Consider the following 21248-nt stretch of genomic DNA (forward strand, 5'->3'; position numbering starts at 1 on the left):
ATTAAAGGATTCCTTTCAGTCAAATCCACCTACAAGCATAAATTTTAAGTATTAATAGATATAAGGATCATGTTAAATTTGAGATAAATGCATATATTTATTGCATGTCCACCTACATCTCTGGATCATGCTCAGTTTTTCCGTAAGCAACTTTAATAAATTAACAGAATGCATTAGTGAATAGAGTAGTTCATAGACAATAATTTTAGTTCTTCTGTCCCTGAAGAAATGCTAAAGTACCAGCTTCATTAACTTAATGAGTTTACATTAAACACTTGGAGAAAACAGCCAGCACTAAAGGCAACAGTCCAACGGAGGAAATAACACGCTGATGTCAAATAGGTTTAATTGTGAGCGCTGGCTTAGTTCTGTTGGTGGTGAGACCTAAAATACAATGCCATGAATATTTTAAAATATGAAGTTAGCTGGATTTAGGGAGAAACAAAACTCTGATTAAGCAATTGTATCAACAATACGATTGGGAGAAGGGACTGATGGTACAGTTGCCATTTGTTTGCTGATCCTTTCCAAAACTAATCCTTCACTAAGCTCTAATTTTATCATTTAAATCAGCTTCCTAAAATCACCACCATATGCTAGATGTATTGAAGAATGCAAGAAAGTATGGTGGTAGCTTTATTCACCTTGATGTATAAATTAACCTTGAAAAAAATAGAAAGTCTGTATGCTAAATATTATTGCTTGATTCCTTTTAAAACTTTATGCAGGAATTATTTTCCATATTGCAGTAATACTCTAAGCCAACCTAAAGTTGAGAGAATTCTTTGAGAAAATATTCAGCTCATTATATGGGTATCTGTTGAAAAAATTAAGTCCATTTTTATAGTGAATGAACAAAACTAGTCAACAGGAATGTTAATCACTGGGCTGTATCTCATGTGAATGTCAAAAAAGGTTCCAAACAAGATATAATGAAAATGACCAGAGTCACATCGACTGAAAAAAAAAAAAAAAGCACAACCTAAAGTTGAGAGTTATGTTTTATTCAGTGGACAAAACTGAGGACTTAAGCCTGGGACACAGCATCTGAGATAACTCTGAGAGACTGCTCCGAAGAGGCAAGGGAGAGGAGCCAGGATATATAGGCGTTTTGGCAACAAGGACAAGGTATGAAGTACATGGTTGGGTGGTGGCAGGGGGTGGGGGGGGTTGGGGGGGGCGGCTACAGTGTCTGATGGTTTGAGGACAGGCATTGTTTCCATTCTGAGTTCCCTCAGGGCACACCATCAGGGCAGCTGTAGTGGCTGATGGCTGCAACATCCTTTGTTTACTGATACAGCAAGAGACATTCTTAGTTCACAGTCATAATAATCATACCTCAGAAAGTTTGGGGACTGCCCAGTTTTTTAAGATTCAGAGTCACCCTACCAGCTGTCTTCTCAGAATTAGAAGCCTACCAATCTCTATTCTGTTAATATTTATTAGCTACTTTCCTGTCTCTTCACCCTGTATGTCTTCATCTTAGGTTTATGTTCCCCCTACCAAACTAATAACTCACTCTTTCCTATGAAGGTCTTTTTGGCTTGTGATTACATATGGATTCTGTTTACTCCTGTCCACTACTACTTTTTGCTCTCTTTTTCCTCTCTTTCACTTTCTGTTCCACCAGGCAAATGACCTCTGACTATTTATTTCCAGTTCAGATTATCAACAGAAAGGAAGCCTCTAATTTCTGAGCAGCTTTTTCCAAGCTATTGATTGACACTCTTGAGTTGTAGGCCAATTATTATAATATAATCATGTTTAACCGGAAGGATAGCACCCTTGCAACACTGTCGTGTCAACTTACACAAAAAGAAATTCTGGCTTTCAGTGTAAAGTACATTTATTTCTCAGAATATTGAATTCTATTCTGAAATGTGCATACATCTGCAGTTTATAAAACACAGATGAAAAAATGTTCACACGTTTATAGAGTATAAATAAGTAACTAGTAAGCACAAACGTTGTTAGAGGTAAGCTGATTCATAGGATGTATTCAATAAAGATAAACACTTAGCATATTACTCTTAAACACAGTAAGGAGTGGACAGTATTCCGTTGTATGAATACATCACATTTTCTTTATCCATTCGTCTGTTGATGGACAGTTGGGTTGTTTCAATATCTTGGCTATTGTGAATAAAGTGACAGTGAATAATGGCAGTGTTAATCTTTCCTGGGGATCCTGATTTTAATTCCTTTGGATAAATACCCAGAAGTGGGATTACTTCTGGGTATTTTAACTTTTGAGGAAATTTTATACTATTTTTCACAGTGGCTACTCCATTTTACATTCCTACTAACAGTGGGCAAGGGGTCCAATTTCTCCATATCCTCACAAACACTTATTTATCCATTTGCAACAATATGGATGAACCTGAAGGAAATTATACTAAGTGAAATAAGTGAGACTCAGAAGGACAAATACTCCATGACTCTACCATGATGAGGTATCTAAAACAGTCAAACTCATATAAGAAGTCAAACTTGTAGAAACAGAGAACAGGGTGGTAGTTGCCAGGGGCTGAGGGGAGCGGGAAATGGGGAGCTGTTGTTCAATGGGCATAAAATTTCAGTTATGCAGGATGAATAAGTTCTAGAGACCTGCTGTACCACATCGTGTCTATAGTTAAAAATACTGTATTGTACATTTACATAGTTAAGAAGGTGCATCTCATTTTGTGTTCTTATAACAGAAAAAGAAGTACAAGGAAACTTTTAGAGGTGATGGGTATGTCTATTACCTCAATTGTGGTGATCGTTTCACAGGTGTATGCATATGTAAAAATTCATCAAATTTCAAGCCCAACCCAACACTTGACTAGATTAACACAAATCCTTTCTGTACACTAAAGGTGCAGAAGAAGGAAAGGTATGCTCATCTCCAAGGCTAAGATAAACTTGCCTCAGAATCTGCTGTGCTTTAACATGTCTAGCTTCCAAAGAAAATTACAAGACATTGGAAAAGTCAAGAATAAATGAAGTCTGAAGATACAAAATAATTATCAGAACCAGCCTTGGAGATGACCGAGGTGCTAGAACTCACAAGGAATTTAAAATAACTATGAATAATATGCTAAAAAAAAGCTCTAATGAAAAAGTTAGACAGCATACAAGAATAGATTGGTAATTTAAGCATAGAGTTGGAAACCAGGAAAGAGTCAAATGGAAATACTAGAAATCAAAAACACAGCAACAGAGATGATGAAGTTTTCTATTTACTTCATTTTTCAGATTTCTGAAAATAAAACTTACTTGTTATTTAGCTCCTTACTTTACACTCCTACCAATACAAGTATTCAGATGGAATTGACCTATCAAGTGTTTTAAACTTACCTTTACTTCTGTTGGATTGCTTGAGTAAAAAAAAATGAATAAAAACAAGCAAATCCAATAGAAAGTTATTTTACTGGCTCAACTATGTTTAAGGGTGTGTGTGTAAATGTATCTTTAAACTGATTTTATCAAATTTAATCAAAACAGCTGAATTAATTTATGCATAAAGCCACTAATTTTAAATAGATGGATTTGAGGGTAAAGATGGGAAAGGGGCTTGTGTCTGAAATTAAGAACGCTAATTATTCTAGAAATTTCTGCACATCAGACAAGCATGCAAACTTTCAGGCAGTAACAATTTTCTGTTTCAGGTTAGACTAAATTTCCCAGGGAATTCCATTAAATTGGATTGTTCTGTGGGAACACAACACTGTGTGATATAAAACAGCCCCCACCAATTTACTAAATTGCTTTTTCATCAAGCTGTATTTTTTTAAAGTATAAATGATCAGTTTAAGCATTTCTCCTCGGCATAATACACATAAGGCAAGATGAAGAAAATCTTGAGTGGCAATCCAATCAGTGTTCTGTTGAATAGTGCTATTTCAAAAATAATAATCATACAAATTCTACCCACAGGTACTACTGTGAATAATGATATTTATTATTTGTTCAGTGCTGACAGTGGGCAGACACAGCCCCTGACCTGGGGGTTTATAATATTGAAAAGAACCTAGACAGCCAAGGAAATCTGAATAAACTATGCCAGTGAGTGCGAGGCTTTGCGGCTTACACACATCTATAAATTTCTCTTCCTTTTCTCTTAATTTCTCCCCCTTTATTCTTGTAACACACTGTATATCAAGTAAATACGTTACGGAAATTTTTTGCAGATTTCTTACTGATAGTTTACATTAAGCAAATCACATCTTAATTTGTAATATATAAAGTTCTTTAACATAATTTAAGCAGAGATCACTGACAGGTCTTCACAGGGAGTTTGAGATTAAATCTGTAAATATTTGTATTTTAATAAAAATATATTAAGTCCTACAATTTTTTCCCTCATTTTTGGAGAAAGGAGGCTATTTTGGTTGGATAACAAAAAGAATAAGGAAGCAAGATCCATTAATTACACACTACTTATTCATAGATACTTGGTGCATTGTTTTAGCTAACAGTTTTTCAGTACCATATTTGAGCCTTTACAAGTGGATTTTGTTCTAAAGCAAGGTTTACTTGAGAACTTTTTAAAAAAAGCTTTTGAAGTAATATATTATATTTGAAGTAATATACACACATAGATTTAAATAAATCTTTTATTTAAGTACATGTAGTATAGAATTACACATTGAACATTTGGAAATCATGAGTTTAATGTGATATAAATTAACTGTTTAGATCAACAGAAATATATTGTTGCCTTCATAAAGAGAACAGCACCATTTCTCACAAAGCACTTTAAAACAAAAATCAAGATCTAGCACATATATGTATGCTTCTGAGACGGAAAACCAGTTTATAATCTATCTTGAATTTTTATAAGAGTTTATTTATCCTGTGATAATATTTGAAAGGCTTTCCAGAAACAGGAAGACATAAGTTTCTGGTTCTAATTTAAATAGTCATATGATATGTGACCTTAATGTAGTAAGAGGTATTCTGGCCAGGGTAGTTTCTTCTATGGATCAAGTGTATTTTTGTTAAATTGTAAAAATTTAAAACAAATGTCTCCCAAGCTGGAAAAAAAAACCTCAAGGGCATCATCAGTCATAGGTTTAAAACACATGCCCAAATAATTAACAGCTAAATCATAGAAGAAAAAAAAAATAAGAGCTTTTCCTGAACAATTTGTGGTATTATTTAAAGTCTTCTCTTAGAAGGCAATTGTTCTAGAATGACTGATTTTCTCTTTGCACTTTCACTCAATAAACATTAATGAGTCAATTATGTAAAAATAGAAATAAAGCAAGACAGAGAAGCATTGAGCACTTTGAATTGTGTTTTTTTCTTTTAAACAGTCTTTAGTGGAATTTTTAAAAGTTTCAGAGAATTAAATGACACAATAGAAAACATGAAGAGTTTCTCTCTCTGTAGCTCTCCCTATTACACCTAACATAAATTCTCACTCCTTTGAGGTATTTCAATATTTTGTTGTATACTCTGCCATTCCTTTCTGCATATTCATGCAACTATATACACCCAATAAATATCAGAGGAAATGCATTACATTATGACTTTTAAAAAACGTTATAATATAGTGTATACCTTTTTCCATATCAGTAGAAAAGGTCAATGCTTTTTGAAAGATGAGCTGTAAATTGTTCCATCATTTGCCTAATGATGGACATGGAGACTATCTTCCAGTTTAGTGCCACTGTAAACGGTGGTGCCATAAACATCCTTATCCAATATCCTTAGGTTTCGGGGCTTCTCTCTCTCCAACATAGATTTCCTCAAGCGGGATTGCACGATCAATGGGATATGTCATTCTAAACTTTGCTGAAGATGGCCAGTTCCATTTCCAAAGAGGACTTAGCACCCACTCTCAGAAGCAAGGTAAGACTGTTCCCACCTCGCACACTTCACCTTCACTTTTATCACTCTCTTTTTTTAGGGCATTAAAAAAAAAATCAAAACAGGATCTTTTATAATAATCTGCATTACTCTCCCTAGTGGTGAAATTAAGCAACTTTTCATACAATTGTTTTCCATTTGTATTTCCTCTTTTCTCAATGATTTATTCTATCCTTTACCCATTTTTCTTTCTGACTGCTCGTCTTCTTCTCAGTTAATTTATAGGAATTCTTTTTGCATTAGGGATATTGACCTTTTGTCTATCCTGTGTGTTTTTTTATTTTTTCTAAATTATGTTTTTAATACATTTTTTAAAAAATGAAGTCAAATGTTTTTTTCTTTATGACTTTTTAGCCTTTCTATACTGTTTCAAAAGCCTCCCCTCAACCAAAGATTATTCAAATATTCCCCTACAATGTAATGATATTTTTCTGCTGGCATATTAGGGAATCAGCAGTAGTAGAGGCCAGATAAATTTTAGTGAGGGAAGTAGATGCTGTAAGTTAAGGAATAGCTTCCATACATGCCCGCAGTGCTTTTCAGTTATTCTCTCCCTCATCAATGTTGGATATGCAGAAAGAGGCTGGCTGATGTCATCAGTGAGGGCTTTTTTGTATAATCCTGGAATAAGCCTCTCTTTCACAGAGCGGGGCTTTTGAGGAGCATTCACATGGGACAAAAATGTGTTCCACTCTGGGAAGTTCTTAAACTTCCACTTCAAGAAATTCATACACATAATTCTTATACAGGCTTTTTTCTCACTGATCCTTTAATCAGATTCCTTCCTAGTTTCTTGCAACCTTGGAAAACCATTAACCACCATTCATTAATCAGTATAAAAACTTACTTCATGCCATGCCTCTTTCCAGCTGGGTGGACAAAAAAGATGTGCTGCTTGAAATTCAGCCCACTGTCCTTCAGGACAACTCCAGAGTTGGGGTGCAACATTGCAATTGTCTACTTGCGGTTGATGCCAGCAAATTGCACAGAGAAACATATGAACCAGGGCTGAATTTATTCCTCTTTAATTTTCAGCTGATCTTAGAGACCTTCCCATGGAACAATAGATAAGGTTTGTGGGAGAGACTTCAGTAAGATAAGCGTGCTCATATGTTGAGAGAACAGTATGAGAAATGTGGCCGTCAGGACCTGCCCAGACTTAATCCTGTATATGCAAGTTCTGTTTGGTGAGAGAGTGTTTCTGGACAAGTTCAGCTAGATTCCTCCCTCCGGCCCTTCCTTCCTTCCTTCCTTCCTTCCTTCCGTCCTTCCTTTTTCCTTTCCACCATCTAACAGAAAATATTTACTAAGCAATTATCATATACCAGGTATCATTCCAGAATCTGGGAAATAATGGTGAGCAAGACAGGTCCGTCCCTTCCTTCATTAACCTTCATGTGTTAATACCCTAGTAGAACACAGTAGTACCTGATTCATGATGAGTGGCTCAGTTTACTTGGTCATCTGCTATTCCACAGTCAGGTATTATGTCTCAATCATGGCCTAGTAGAAAGCCAAAAGCTTTTTTAAAGAACGGAACAGTTATTTACAGAAGAGGACGTGGCGAGGTTTCAGCATTTTTAGGGCCTCTGTTTTGATTTTCTAATCGTGTCTCGCTGCTGCTCCAAACAGGGATGAGATTATACACACACATTCCTAATGCCCCTCTTAATTTCCTGGGTCTATAGGGTACATAGGCAGAGCTATTTGCACCCCCAACAAGACCAATAGGAGAAAATTTGGTTGCTCTGAACCATGCTCATAATGTACCATTCTTTGGATCAACTAGAAAATAGGTTGGAAAGGCTAACTCAAATAAGTATATATTTTCTCCAAAATCCAAAGAACCCACAAAATGTTTTTCTTACTGGTGGAGGTACAAGGTATGGCAAAATATTTCTTTACTTTGAAAGGGAGATCCTGACTTGGCCCAAATCACTAGACTCCCAGAAACTTCTCTGAAGTGGTAGGCCCTTAATCTCTCAATGTTCAATATATTGGCTTTCCATCAAGAATGGCTACATCATGCTCTCTGTCTCCTATCAGCATTATTATTAATCTAATGAAGAAGCATTATGTCCCTTGGGGGAATATAAACTTTAATGTCCCTGTGGACTAAGTTACAGAAAGCATTAGAGAGTAGTCATATTCTAGGAGAAATTTGTACTCTGATCTCTTTCAGGTAAAACAAATATCTTCCATTGCTTTATATTATAGAGATAAAGGCAATGATATTACCAAATCACTAACTGCCTGTTAACTGTTGGAGGCTATATGTAGTTGTCCAAATAAAAAGGCCATATCTAGAAAAGCAGCTAAAATTGATTAAATATACAGCGATCATTTATTATTCACCAGGACCTGTCATCTGCACAGGTGAGTTAAATAGGAATAGGGGAAAAAAAAATCAGCACCTTTGCATTTTCTAAGTCTTTGATAGAGGCACCAATTTCCACAGTTTCACAGTAATTCAGGGTTACTTTGATTTATAATTTTGGTTTGGAGGGGGAGTTCTAGTGGTTTCCATTTGGTGTATTTTCCCTTTAGTCCCTTACCCTATGTGTTGGAAAACCCATGTGAGAGGTCTGCCAGTTCATAGTATTTTTATTCTTAGGACATATTCAGCAAGTGGAGAAAAAGCACAGCATTGTGACAGAGATTGCTAGATTCTCCCTAAAATCTACTTCCTCTTTTCCCTCTGTAAAATGTTAGGCTATATTTCCTACCCTCCCTGTATATAGGGATGATCCCATAGTCAGAGTTTGCCAAAAGACTGTGAACAGGTGAGATGTATACCATTCTAAGGTTTTTTAGAAACACGTCTGCCTCTTCATGTGCCTTCCCCTTCCATAGACTGGGTGCAGCTAACAAGGTTATGGGACGTGGAAGAGCCCTGAGAAGGAGGGAACCTGGGCCCTAAAGCATAAGGAGCACCTGCCTGGACTGTCACCTAAGTGAGAAATATATTTCTATTGTGGTTCAGCCATTATATATTTGGGAATATATATTTGTTACCATAGTCTTATGAATCGTGTGGATTCAGGATTTCATTGGGCCTATCATAAGCTGACTCAGATCAAAATTCATTTATGAAGTTTACATAATTCAGTTATGTAAACTGCAATGCATGTTGGGTCCTCAGGGATTCGTGTTTTCTCAGAGCTTATGTCCAACCATAAAACTCAAAAGATCTGGGCATATTCTATTTCCCCAAGCAAAATAATCTTAGTAAAGTGTTACAGGTTCTTTTCTGGCAGGCAAGAAGGAAGATTGGCTTAAACATGATGTTATCATCAGGTCTTCTCAGGGGTGTCCAGGCTTTCCTTCATTCAAGGGACTGAAGGCAATGTACTGAGTCAGGTCCAGGAATGTTCTATTTTTTTATATACTTTTAAATATAGGTCAAATAGGATTTGGTAAGCACCTATCCATTTCACTCCTAATAATCCTATGATATATTAGCAACCAGTAAAATCTCTGTGGGTCAGGCTATTTAGATTACATTGCCAGTAACCAGAGTGTTGCCCCTGAGGTTAAGTACCACTATGTCACCCAGGGTCCTAATCCCCCATTAGAGACAGGGAGACCATTTCAACTGCATCCCATAACAGCATTCACAGCTTCAAAGTACAGCCACTAATGTATTTTTAAAGATGACCCTAGGCCTCTCATTAATTTATTTTTCAAGGCCTTTGAGAAAGGAACTGTTTCTAGGCCTTCTAGGAGTCATACATGTCACTTGATCAATTCCCTCCAGGATTCCATTCTCCTGACTTTGGATATCTTCTTCCCAATAAACCAAGGAAGTTCTGGAAGTAACAGAAGGTAGGGATTGTTTTAGTCCACTCATAAAAATCCCAGGAATCTCAGTACATGGCTTAAACTGAGAATTTTGGAATTTGGGCCTCTCATTGGCCTTATGTAGGACCATTAGAAGCAGGTACCCCACCCTGTATGGAAAATTCTGCTCTCAGTACACATTTCATTTCACTAGACCAGAGAAAATATTTTAAAGAGAAATTTTGTCACTGTATGTCAGGGACTGACAGATTCCTTCTGATGAATACCAACAGAATGTTCATTGCCTTCAACGCCAAGTACGCAAAACTCCCTAGGTTTTTCTGAGTTCCTTTTAACTGCAACCTGCTTCCTGACAACAGTTTGTTTAAGCCATAAGTCTTGCTTATAGCAACGGAATTGGATTCTGGTTAGTTTTAATAGAAAATAATTTAATAAAATTATGTCATTGTGTGGCTTAAAGAATTGATGGGAAAGCTGGAAAACCAAGCTCTGAAAGCAGGCTGAAACCCCAAGAAGCCGGGCAGCTGTCGTTACAGCCAAGCCCCAACAACTGGAATAACTGGTTAGGATGCTTGTGCAGCTGGCTTAGGACACTGAACGAACTACTGGCATTATTGGCATCGCAGCTACTGGCCACTACTGTTGAAAGGAATTCTAAATTGCTCTTCTTTCCTTTGTGCTACTGGTTCCAGATCTGCAAGCTATGAACATTCAATTAGCTAAGCCTAGGTCGTGAGTCTGCACCCTGGTGGATAAGGGGAATGATAATCTGGACTTTTGGGCTACGTTGGTGGGAGTCAATGCCCCTCTGCCCCAGCATGTTTCTCAACTGGGAGATTCTCATAACATACAAAGGGAGGTCAAATGATGAGCAGTTAAAACCTCAACAGAGCAAAGGTCTGTAACACCCCACTAATATGAAATTCTACTTCCATTCCATGCTAGTGGTTAATTTACCATCAGTAGTCAACGTATAAAGGGAGTATTTTTCAAACTTTTTTTTTTTTTGCCAGTGGTGTACTTTTTGTCTCAAAATTATTCTGAAAACATTTTTTAGTACTTCTGTCTTTGTCTCTCTCTGTCTCGCTGTCTCTCTCTCTCTCACACACACACACACACATACACATATTTTGAGTACTTATAATAATCATAGAACTATAGACATAAAAGGCATCTCTTTATCTCATCTGAGTCCTTCTCCCACCTCTGGCAGGATCACATGTAGATGACACTATCTTATTCATTCATTCAGTTATTCAATAAACATTTATTGAGTCTTTAGTAGGTTAGGGTATTTCTTCGAAGATGCATCACTTCAAATTCTGTTGGAATTAAGCATACTGCTAACTGGAAAAAAGATACTAAATTATATAACACAAGATGCTTAAGGCTTTGTGTTCGGTACAGTGGTTCTAGTCTTCAGATAATCATCATTACAATGATGATCATTGCTACTTAGTAGGATACCGCTCAAAGGGACACAATGGAAAAGTCCAAGAAGGGAGCTCTTGGCTCTAGATCAGTATTTCTTAATCTTGGAATTGGAGTCCCAACAGGTATATGTAAATAATGAGTAAACGTTCAGTGGCAAAGAAACATCATATATATAAGATAGAAGTGGTAAATAAAAAAGCCTGAATTATGTTCTTTTCTTGTTCATGAAGCTGAAGAACTTTATTATGACATACTTTACTGACTTGAGGATTGAAGACCCTCATTTTTAGATTTTAATCCTGGCTTCTTTTACTATTGAAAGACCTTAAAACACCTCTTTAGGTAGAACACAATTCCTTTACAGTAGTGATTATTATAGGTAATCCAAACAAAACTGAGACACTTCAGGCCCTGTGTTGCACACAAAAATAAAATGCAGGTTCCATGTTCACCACCCCTTCTTTTATTGATAAAAGAATAGCAATAAAATGTCTATACACTTTCAAATGCTGAATAGTTTATGTAACACATAACAAAACTTTGTAATCATCTTTTTTCTTTTATAAATCTTTTCAAAGTCCATTCATCACAGCATAGAAATTGCCACTGCAACATTTTGTCTCACTTTTTTCAAAAGTTTGATGAAACTCAGTTTTCACAGGGTCTTTTCTTTCTCATTACTTCTTCCTTCCTTCTCAGATATGCTTTTCCTTCTAACGGTTCTTTGCATGACTTGGATTTGAAAAAAAATAATAAGCTTCCATCTTATTAACCAACTGCTTGGCCCATGTGCTGAGCAGTGGGAATTTAGAACGTCTTAGATGGCAAGAGAGAAGGAAGGCTATGTATATTTATATATTTTAATTTTGTCTGTCATATAGTATTATGCTGACATTTGTCAATATGCTTTTGTTTTATGATAGTCTGGAAGGAAAAATCTAACAGTGATTATCCCGAGGGAGCAGAATTGTGGGATAGTTGGAAGGATTTGGGCAAAGACAGATATTGAACAGACAATTACAAATAACAGCTAGATCACAGAACACTCTGAGTAGAAAACCAGGTACAATTTTGGCATAGAGCAATGAGACCTAACCTGCTACTTAGTATGCCTGAGGAAGGGGAGAAGAGAGGCATGTATCAAGAATAAGTAGAAGTTACCTAAGCTAATGTGCAGAATGGGAGAGGACATGTTTCAGGCAGAGGGAACAGCATGTGTAGTCCTGAGGCTAAATAAATCACAATATGTTTTAAGAATTGAGAGAGATCCGAAAGGGAAGAGCAGAATGTGATGGGACTGAAGACATGAAACAACTCAGATTACACAGGGCCTTTAGGTTATGTTAAGGAGATCGAATTTTGTTCTTTGAACACTAGGAAGCCACTGAAGGATTTTAATCAGAAGATATTATTTTCATTTGAAATGACCACTCTGTCTACAGAGTGAAAATTGGATTGTAGTGGAGACAAAGTGAACATAAGAGACAGGTGACTTGGCGTTACAGTGTTTCCAATGAGAGACGATTGCAATACGTTATGGCTAGAAGTGTTGGGTAGAGTAAATGAATCTAGGAGCTATTTAGAAGGGGAAAAATGCTATGTCTTAAAGTCTGATTACATGTTGGTGATAAAAAAGATGAATGAGTCAAGGATGACTTCCTGGGCTCATGGTTTGAGCACCTGGGCAGACATAGCTCTTATTTACCTGGGGAATCCTGAAGGAGGATCCCTATTCCCTGTACATATACTCATTGATGCCTAAGATGGAAGCACTGGGGATGTCACATATTCATCTTAAGTCTTTCTTTAAATAGGTTTATTATTATATAATCTACATACAATAAATTTCACCAATGTTAAGTGTATAATTTGAATGAGTTTTGAAAAACACAGTCACATCACTGGTACCATAATCATGATACGGAACATTTCCATCACTCAGGAAAGTTCTCTCATGCCCCTTTGCCCTCTGTGCCTTCAGGCCAGCCCTGGCATCTGGCACTGATCTGCTTTCTATCACTTTACCTTTTCTAAGCTTTCATACACATGGAAGCTTCTCTCACCTAGAATAATGCTTTTGAGATTCATACTCATTGTTGCATGTATCAGCAACATATTTGTTGCTGCAAATGTTTGTTTCATTTTATTGCTGTCTGGAGTTCCACCATAAGGATAGAGTAAAATTTATCCATTGATCAGTTGATGGGCATATGGTTGTTTTTTTTTCCAGTTTGGGGCTATTATGGATAAAAAGCTGGTATTAAAATTCCAGTAGTCTTTTGTATATACATGTATCCATTTCTCTTGGTAAATATCTAGGAATTGGGTTACTGGGTTGTATGATAAATGTATATTTAAGAAACATCAGAAGCTGTCAACGTTTTTTCCAAAGTGGCTGTACCATTTAGCATTCACATCAGTAATGCATGAGAGTTCCAGCTGTTCCACACCCTAGCAAACATTATAGATATTTTAAATTTTTTCCATTCTAATGGGTATGTAGCATCAACTGTTTTAATTTGCATTAAATGTTTATTTCTCTAGTTGCTAATGATGTTGGATATCCATATATATAAATGTGAAACTTTACCTTACCTCTTCTCATCTACTGAAATTAGATCAAAATGGATCACAGACGTAAATGTAAGAGGAAAACCTTTAAAACTTCTAGAAGAAAATGTAAGAGAAAGGCATTTGATCTTGGGTTATGCAAAAATGTCTTAGGAAACCACAAGGACAAACTATAAAGGACAAATTAATAAATTAGACGTTATTAAAATTAAACATATTTGCTCCTCAAAAGACATTATTTAGTAAATGAAAAGGCAAGCCACCGACAAGGAGAAAGTGTTTACAAAATACATATCTGCTAAAGGAGACTCTCTCCCCCTTTCCCTCTTTTCCTCTTTCCCTCTTCTGGTTTACATGGGTTGTGGATGAGAAATCTTCTGTCATTCTTATCTTTGTTTCTCTACATAATGTCTTTTTTCCTCTGACTGCTTTTGAAATTTTCTATTTCTGATTTGTCTATAGCAGTTTGATTAAGATATGTTTTGGCACAGTTTTCATTAGGTATGCTCTGCTTGCACATATATGTTTATAGTTTTCATCAAGTTTGGACAATTTTCAGCCTTCTTTCTTCAAATAATTTCTCCTCCCACTTCTACTTCTTCTCTCCTTCTATGACTCTAATTACTCATATGTTGGATCATTTGTTATTTCAATAGCTCACCAACGTTCAAGTCATTTCTTCTTTCTTTCTGTGCTTCACTTGGGACAGTTTCTATTGCTATGTCTTCAAATTCACTAATCTTTTTTTCTGAAGTGTCTAATCTCCTTTTAATGCCATCCAGTGTGTCTTTTCATTTGAAATATTGTAATTTTTATCTCTAGAATTTACAACTGGGTCTTTTTAATTTTCCTCCTCATCAGGTTTATGTTTTCCTCTGTCTTCTTGTAAAGTTATAGCATATCTATGATAGCTGTGTTAATGATTGTGTTGGCTCATTCTATTACTTCTGTCACATCTGAATCTGTTTTTACCAATTGATTTTCTTCCTTGTTATGGGAAACATTTTTCTGCTTTTTGCATGCCTGGAATTTTTTTATTGGCTGCAAGAGAATGAGAATTTTACATCCTTGCCGCTTACTACTATTATTCCTTTAAATACAATGAACTTGACTTGGAATCAGATGGGTCATTTTGAGGCTGACTTTTAAGCTATGTAGGAATGGGGTCAAATCAGTTTTAATTATAGAGCTAATTTAGCCCCACTGCTAAGCAGATAATATTCTGAGAGCACTATCAAATGTCCCTCGTATAATGAGGTTCTTCCACTCTAGCTGGTGGGAATACACAGAACTTGAAGTATTGTTTGGCCTGATGCTTTTTGCCTTCCCCCCGACCCCATACTGTGGGGTAGTTTCTTTACACACATGCACAAATCAGAACACAATAAATTATTTTAAAGTTCACTCAGCAAATACCCAGTGTCCTCTTCCTCTGTAGTAGTTGTAAGGATATGTCAACAAATTCTTTGATATTCCTCCCATCAATTGGTGGAATTTAGTTCTCTTCCCTTAGAGTATGAGTTGGACTTAGTGACCCATGTTGGACAATTAGATTATAGCAGAAGTGATGGGATATCACTTCTGTGGTTAGACTATCACAATATTGTGGCTTCCTTCTTGAGTGCACTCTCTTGCTCCCTCTTGGATAACTGCTTTAAGGGAAGCCAGAACCTTCAGGCCCAGTCAAATCATCAGTGACTGTAGCCTGTAGCTCTGGCCAATAGTTTAGTTGCAATTTTATGAGAAATCTTGAGCCAGAACTACGCAGTTAAGCCCTTCCTAGATTCTTAACACTAAGAGACTGTGTGAGATGATAAATGTTTATTTCTTTAAATGCTAAGTTTTGGGGCAATGTTATGTAGCAATAGATAGCTAATACATATTTTGGTACTTTGAAGTAGGTGTTGCTGTACCAACAGCTTAAATTTTAAGAATGGCCCTGGAGCTGGGCAGTGGACATTGAGGAAAGTATCAGTGAAAGCCTAAAATACTTTGAAGAAGCTTTACTTGAGGTTTTATTTTGAAGTAATTTTGTACTCAGAAAATTTGTAAATCTAATACAGATATCTTCTATGCATCCTTCTTCCATTTTCATCAATGATACTGTCTTATGTAACCATAGTATATTATCAAAACCAGAAAATTGACATAGGTACAATATTATTAAGTAAACTACAGACCTTACTTGGATCTCACCAGGTGCGTTGTGTGTGTGTGTGTGTGTGTGTGTGTGTGTGTGTGTGTGTGTGTGTGTAATTCTATGAAATACTATCATGTATAGATTTATGTAACCACAACCATGATTAAAATACAGAACTGTTCCACATGATAATAAAACACCCTTTTGCCATTTATTTATAGACACAAACTCCTCCAAAACATAATCCTTGGCAGCCACTGATATGTTCCCCTTAAGTATAATTTTGTCATTTCAAGAATAATATATAAAAAGAATCATATAGCATGCAACATTTTGAGATTGATTTTTCATTCACCATAATACCTTTGAGATCCATTCTGTAGTTCATTTAATGTATGAGAGTTCCAGTTGATTCCACATCCTTGTCAGTGCTTGGAATTTTCAGTATTTTATATTTTAGCCATTCTAATAGGCATATAATTATATTTAATTATGGTTTTAATATCTATTTCTCTACTGATTAATGATGTTTAATATCTTTTCATGTGCTTATTTGTCCTGTATATACTTGCTTTTCAAGTCTTTTGCCCATTTTCTAGTTGGATTGTTTGTTTTCTTAGTAATTATTTCAAAGATTTTTTTTTTTTTTTTTTTTTTAGTATTCTGAATATAAATCATTTGTCAGATACGTGGTTTTCAAATATCTTCTCCTCCCAGTCTATGGCCCATCTCTTATTAGGGTCTTTTTCAGAGAAAAAGTTTTTAATTTTGATGAATTCCAATCTGTCATTTTAAAATGATTTTATTTTAATTTTAAAAATTATTATTCTACAGATTCTGCTTTTGGTGTCATGTCTAAGAACTCCTTGTTTAAGTCATGAAGACTAAAGAGTTCGTTCCATGTTTCCTTCTAGAAGTTTTGTGTTTATGAGTTTTACATTTTATATTTAGATCTATGATCCTTTTTTTTTTTTTTTTTTTTTTTTTACGGTATGTGGGCCTCTCACTGTTGTGGCCTCTCCCGTTGCGGAGCACAGGCTCAGCGGCCATGGCTCACGGGCCCAGCTGCTCCACGGCATGTGGGATCTTCCCGGACCGGGGCACGAACCCATGTCCCCTGCATCGGCAGGCGGACTCTCAACCACTGCACCACCAGGGAAGCCCTATGATCCATTTTGAGTTAATTTTTCTATAAGATATGAAATTCAGTTAAGAATTTTTAAACTATTTTTTTGTCTTCAGTGTCCAGTTGTTCCAAATCCATTTGTTAAAAAGATACCCTTTCTCCATTGAATTGCTTTTGTACCTTTTCCAAAAATTAGTTGCATACTTATGTGAAAATATTTCTGGATTCTCTCTTCTGATCCATGGATCTATGGAATACAACAATCTATTGGTTACTGTACCTATAGAGTAAACCTTAATACTAGATGGTGTTGGGCCCTCAGACTTTATTCTCTTTTGCCAACTTTTTCACTATTTTAGTTTCTTTCTGTTTCCATATATATTTAAAAATCAATTTTATATCTTCAAAATAATCCAGCTGGGATGTTGATAGGAATTTCTATCAAAAATATATTTTGGACTGAATTGTCACCTTTAATATTACTGTTTATTCTTCCACACTGTGAACCCAGTATGCCTCTCCATTTATTTAGGTCTTTAATTTTTTAATGTTTTGTGGTCTTCAGCATACAGATCCTATACGTGTTTGATTCGACTTACACCTAAATATTTCATTATTTTGAAGCTAATGTAAATGTTAATACATTTTAGATTCCAATTTTTCACTAGTATACAGAAATTTGGTTGACTTCTGGTGTTGACCTTGTATCCTGCGATCTTGCTTATTACTCTGGGAATTTTTTAATGTTTATTTTGAGGATTTTCTATGTAGACAAACATGTCATTGGTAAACAGGGACAGCTTTATTTATTTTTCCAATTACTTTTATTTCTTTTTCTTGCTTTATTGTACTAGTTAGAATTTCCAGTACTGTGCTGAATAGGAGTGGTGAGAGTGGACATCCATGCCTTGGTCTCAGGCATGGATAGCATTCAGTCCTTCACTCTTAGCTGCAGTTTTTAAAAATAAATAATCTGTATCCAGTTGAAGAATTTCCCTTCTACTCCTATTCCAGTTTGCTGAGGGTTTTAATCATGAATGGATATTGAATTTTGTAAAATGCCTCTTCTTCATCAATTGGTATAGTCATTTGGTTTTCTTCTGTAGCCTGTTGTTATGGTAGATTACATTGATTGATTTTGGAATATTGAACTAGCCTTGCATTTCTTAAATAAACCTCACTGGTCATGTTACATTATTCTTTTTATATACTGCTGGATTCAATTTGCTAATATTTTGTAGATTTTGCATCTATATTCATGAGATATATCGGTCTGTATTTTCCCTTTTTGTACTGACTTTGTCTGGTTTCGGTATGAGGGTAATGCCAGGCTCACAAAATTAGTTGCAAAGTGTGGTCTTCTATTTTCTGGAATAGATTATGTAGAATTGGTGTTACTTTAAAAACAAATGTTCAGTAGAATTAACCATTGAAACCATCTGGAACTAGAGATTTCTTTTCTGAAAGTTTTTTAACTACAAATTTAATTTGTTTAATACCTTAAAAAAGCTTTTAGTTGAAGCCATATGATGTTTGGTAAGGCTATAGGTAGGGGCTTGTAGCAAAGTGAGGTAAATATTATAGGAAACTAAAGAAAAAGGAATCCTTTTCATATAGTGGCATTAAATTTAGCAACACTGTTGTCTGCAGTGGAAAAATGGGCCTAATGAACTGGTTCATCAACCTAAGAAGATTTCCAAAAAAATTTTGAAGGTGCCACCTGGTTTATTCCTTCTTATAGAAAATGTGAAAGGAGAGAGATAAATAAACTGAAGAAAAACTGTTAATAAAAACCAGCCAGAACTTGATGACTCTGAAAAAATTTTTTTTCTGGAAAATAATGCTAAATAATTAAGAGCAAATACTTATTTTAATAATCAAAATAATTAAGGTCAAATTGCATCAGATCAAAGATGAGACGCAGGGCACTTTCAGGAAAGCATGGTCTAATGATAAAGCCAAAGGTGTGGCTATAAAATCCTTTGTTATGAACTCATAAAGATCATAAAGATCACATGTGGCCACTCAGAGTGAAGGCCCTCTAAAGTGTTTAAATGTGTTTCTCCCAGATCCTTCCCGTCGAACAATAGGGCTCCTAAGAAGCCTAAGAACACTGTCTCTAACAGTTTCATCAGAAACTCAAAGTAGGGAAGGGTTTATCTTAAGAAGCTTTGAGGGTGTGGCTATGTCTAATGAAGTGGTGAACCCCATAAAGATTCACAGGTGACTCACAAAGTTTGAGAAATAGAATTACATATGTAGAGACATTTCTGGTCAGAAGGGGGCAGAGGTTATATAAAATGATAAGAAGTTATTGGAGCCATAAATTCTACTGTCAGGAAGTCCACTGAGAAAACTACTCAGTTGCAAATTCATACTACCTTTCATGAAAATGGAAGGATGACTCAGAGGGTAGATACAAGTTCCCAGAGGGCAGAGACCAGAGCTATGAAGAATTATTCTCAGACCTTGAGACCTCATCAAGGAACTTTACATTTTCCCAATGGGATTTCAGAATTGCTGTGGACCAGTGACTCCTTTGTGCCTTCTCCTTTCCTCCCTTTTGAGCAGAAATGTCTATAGCAATTATCCTCTGTTTGTTCTACCACAATATGTTGGGTGTATGAGAGGCAGATAAATTGTTCCTTTAGTTTCACAGGTGTATATAGAGAGAAAGACTAAATCTGAGGAGCTCTACTTAATGAACTATACTGAGGACATTCACATTCACATGGACATGATTTAGATGGTAAGCTTCTGGACTTTGAGCTAATGCTTTAATAAGATGAGCCTTTTGATAGCCTTGGGAAAGAATTAGTGTATTTTACATATGAAGGAAGTGCAAATAACTTTTTTGCCAGAGGGTATAAGCACCCTCTGATGGATTTAAAAGCATGTCCATAAATTCTTTGCTACTTCTCCCTTTAAGTGTGAGCTGGACTTAATGATTTGCTTCTAACGAAGAGAATACGGTGGAAGTAACGGTAGGTCATCTTCCATATTAGGTTATAAAAGACCATAGCTTCCAGTTTGGGTGCAATCTCTCTCTTGCATCACTTGTTCTGAGGCAACACGTGAAATGAGAGGCCCTATGGAGAGGTCGATGTGACAAAGTTTCCTGTCAACAGTTATGTGACTTTGAAAATAGAACCTCTACCTTCATTAAGTCTTCAGAAACTTTAGTCTTGGTCAAGAGTTTGACTGAAATCTTGTGAGAAACCTTGAGCAGAAATATCCAGATTCCTGATCCTCAGAAACCATGTGAGATAGGAAATGTTTGTTGTTTTAAACTGCTAAGTTGGTTACGCAGCAATAGATAACCTCTACACTCTCTACGCAGCTCCCTCCTCTCTGGTACTGTATCCTGTAAATTCCAGTCATCTTGCTCTGTCTTCTCTTCTTAACTCAGCTAGTCTTCAGGGTTCTGTTTGGATTTCTCCTCCCTGAAGCTGAAGCTTGTAGACTGCCTCCAGATAGTAAGCTGGGGAAATTGTAATGATCACCTATTTGCTTCCTTTCTCTCATAGTCACAGTCCTAGGCTCCCGTTGTCCAATATCTGAAAACCATTGTTTTTTACATTTTGTCTCTTTTCCTAATTGCTTAAGATGAGAGTTAAATCTGGTTCCTGTTACTCTATCATGGCCAGAACTAGCTTAAGTCTTGATTTCGATTTAGATGTGAGTGCTACTGGGAGTTGATATCCTCATGCAACTCAGTGAAAGGGTTCTTTGTCTTTTCTTAAGATTTTAATGTTTTTTGGAGAGGAAAGGACTTGAGATTAGCTTTACGTTGTGAGAGGCTTAGGGCCAATGAGTGAAGAGAATGAGGAAGGGCTGAAGGCCTCAAAGCAAACTTTCTACACAGAGAAGCATGGGTTATAAAATGCAACATGTGAGCACCTGGGTATAAGAACAGTTGGTTCCACTTACTCTGATGCTTTGTCACTTACCTCCACCCCATAAAAGCAGTGCTTGGTTGATGCTAGCTACCATCTGGTGACATATGTAGTGACCTGTCTTAACCAACATGTTTTTCCCAGCTGCTCTTTTCTTCCTCTAAGGTTGGTAATGCACACACATGTCACAGTCTTGCCTTTCCTCATTTCACCACTTACATTTTACTTAATTCCAAATCAGGCTAGTTCTTTTTTTTACATATGTACATACTCAAACCCAATTTAACTGATGCTCTTATTTGCACCTCTAAGTCTCTTTTACATAAGCACAAAATCTTCACACAGTCATTTCTCTCAGGCTTATTCTCTGTGTAAGCCAGATAAATCATGCTGATAGTAACTGATCACCAACAGATCTAGACTT

This window comes from Grampus griseus (assembly GCF_964374135.1).
Source record: "Grampus griseus genome assembly, chromosome: 3".
In the NCBI taxonomy this organism is placed as follows: Eukaryota; Metazoa; Chordata; class Mammalia; order Artiodactyla; family Delphinidae; genus Grampus; species Grampus griseus.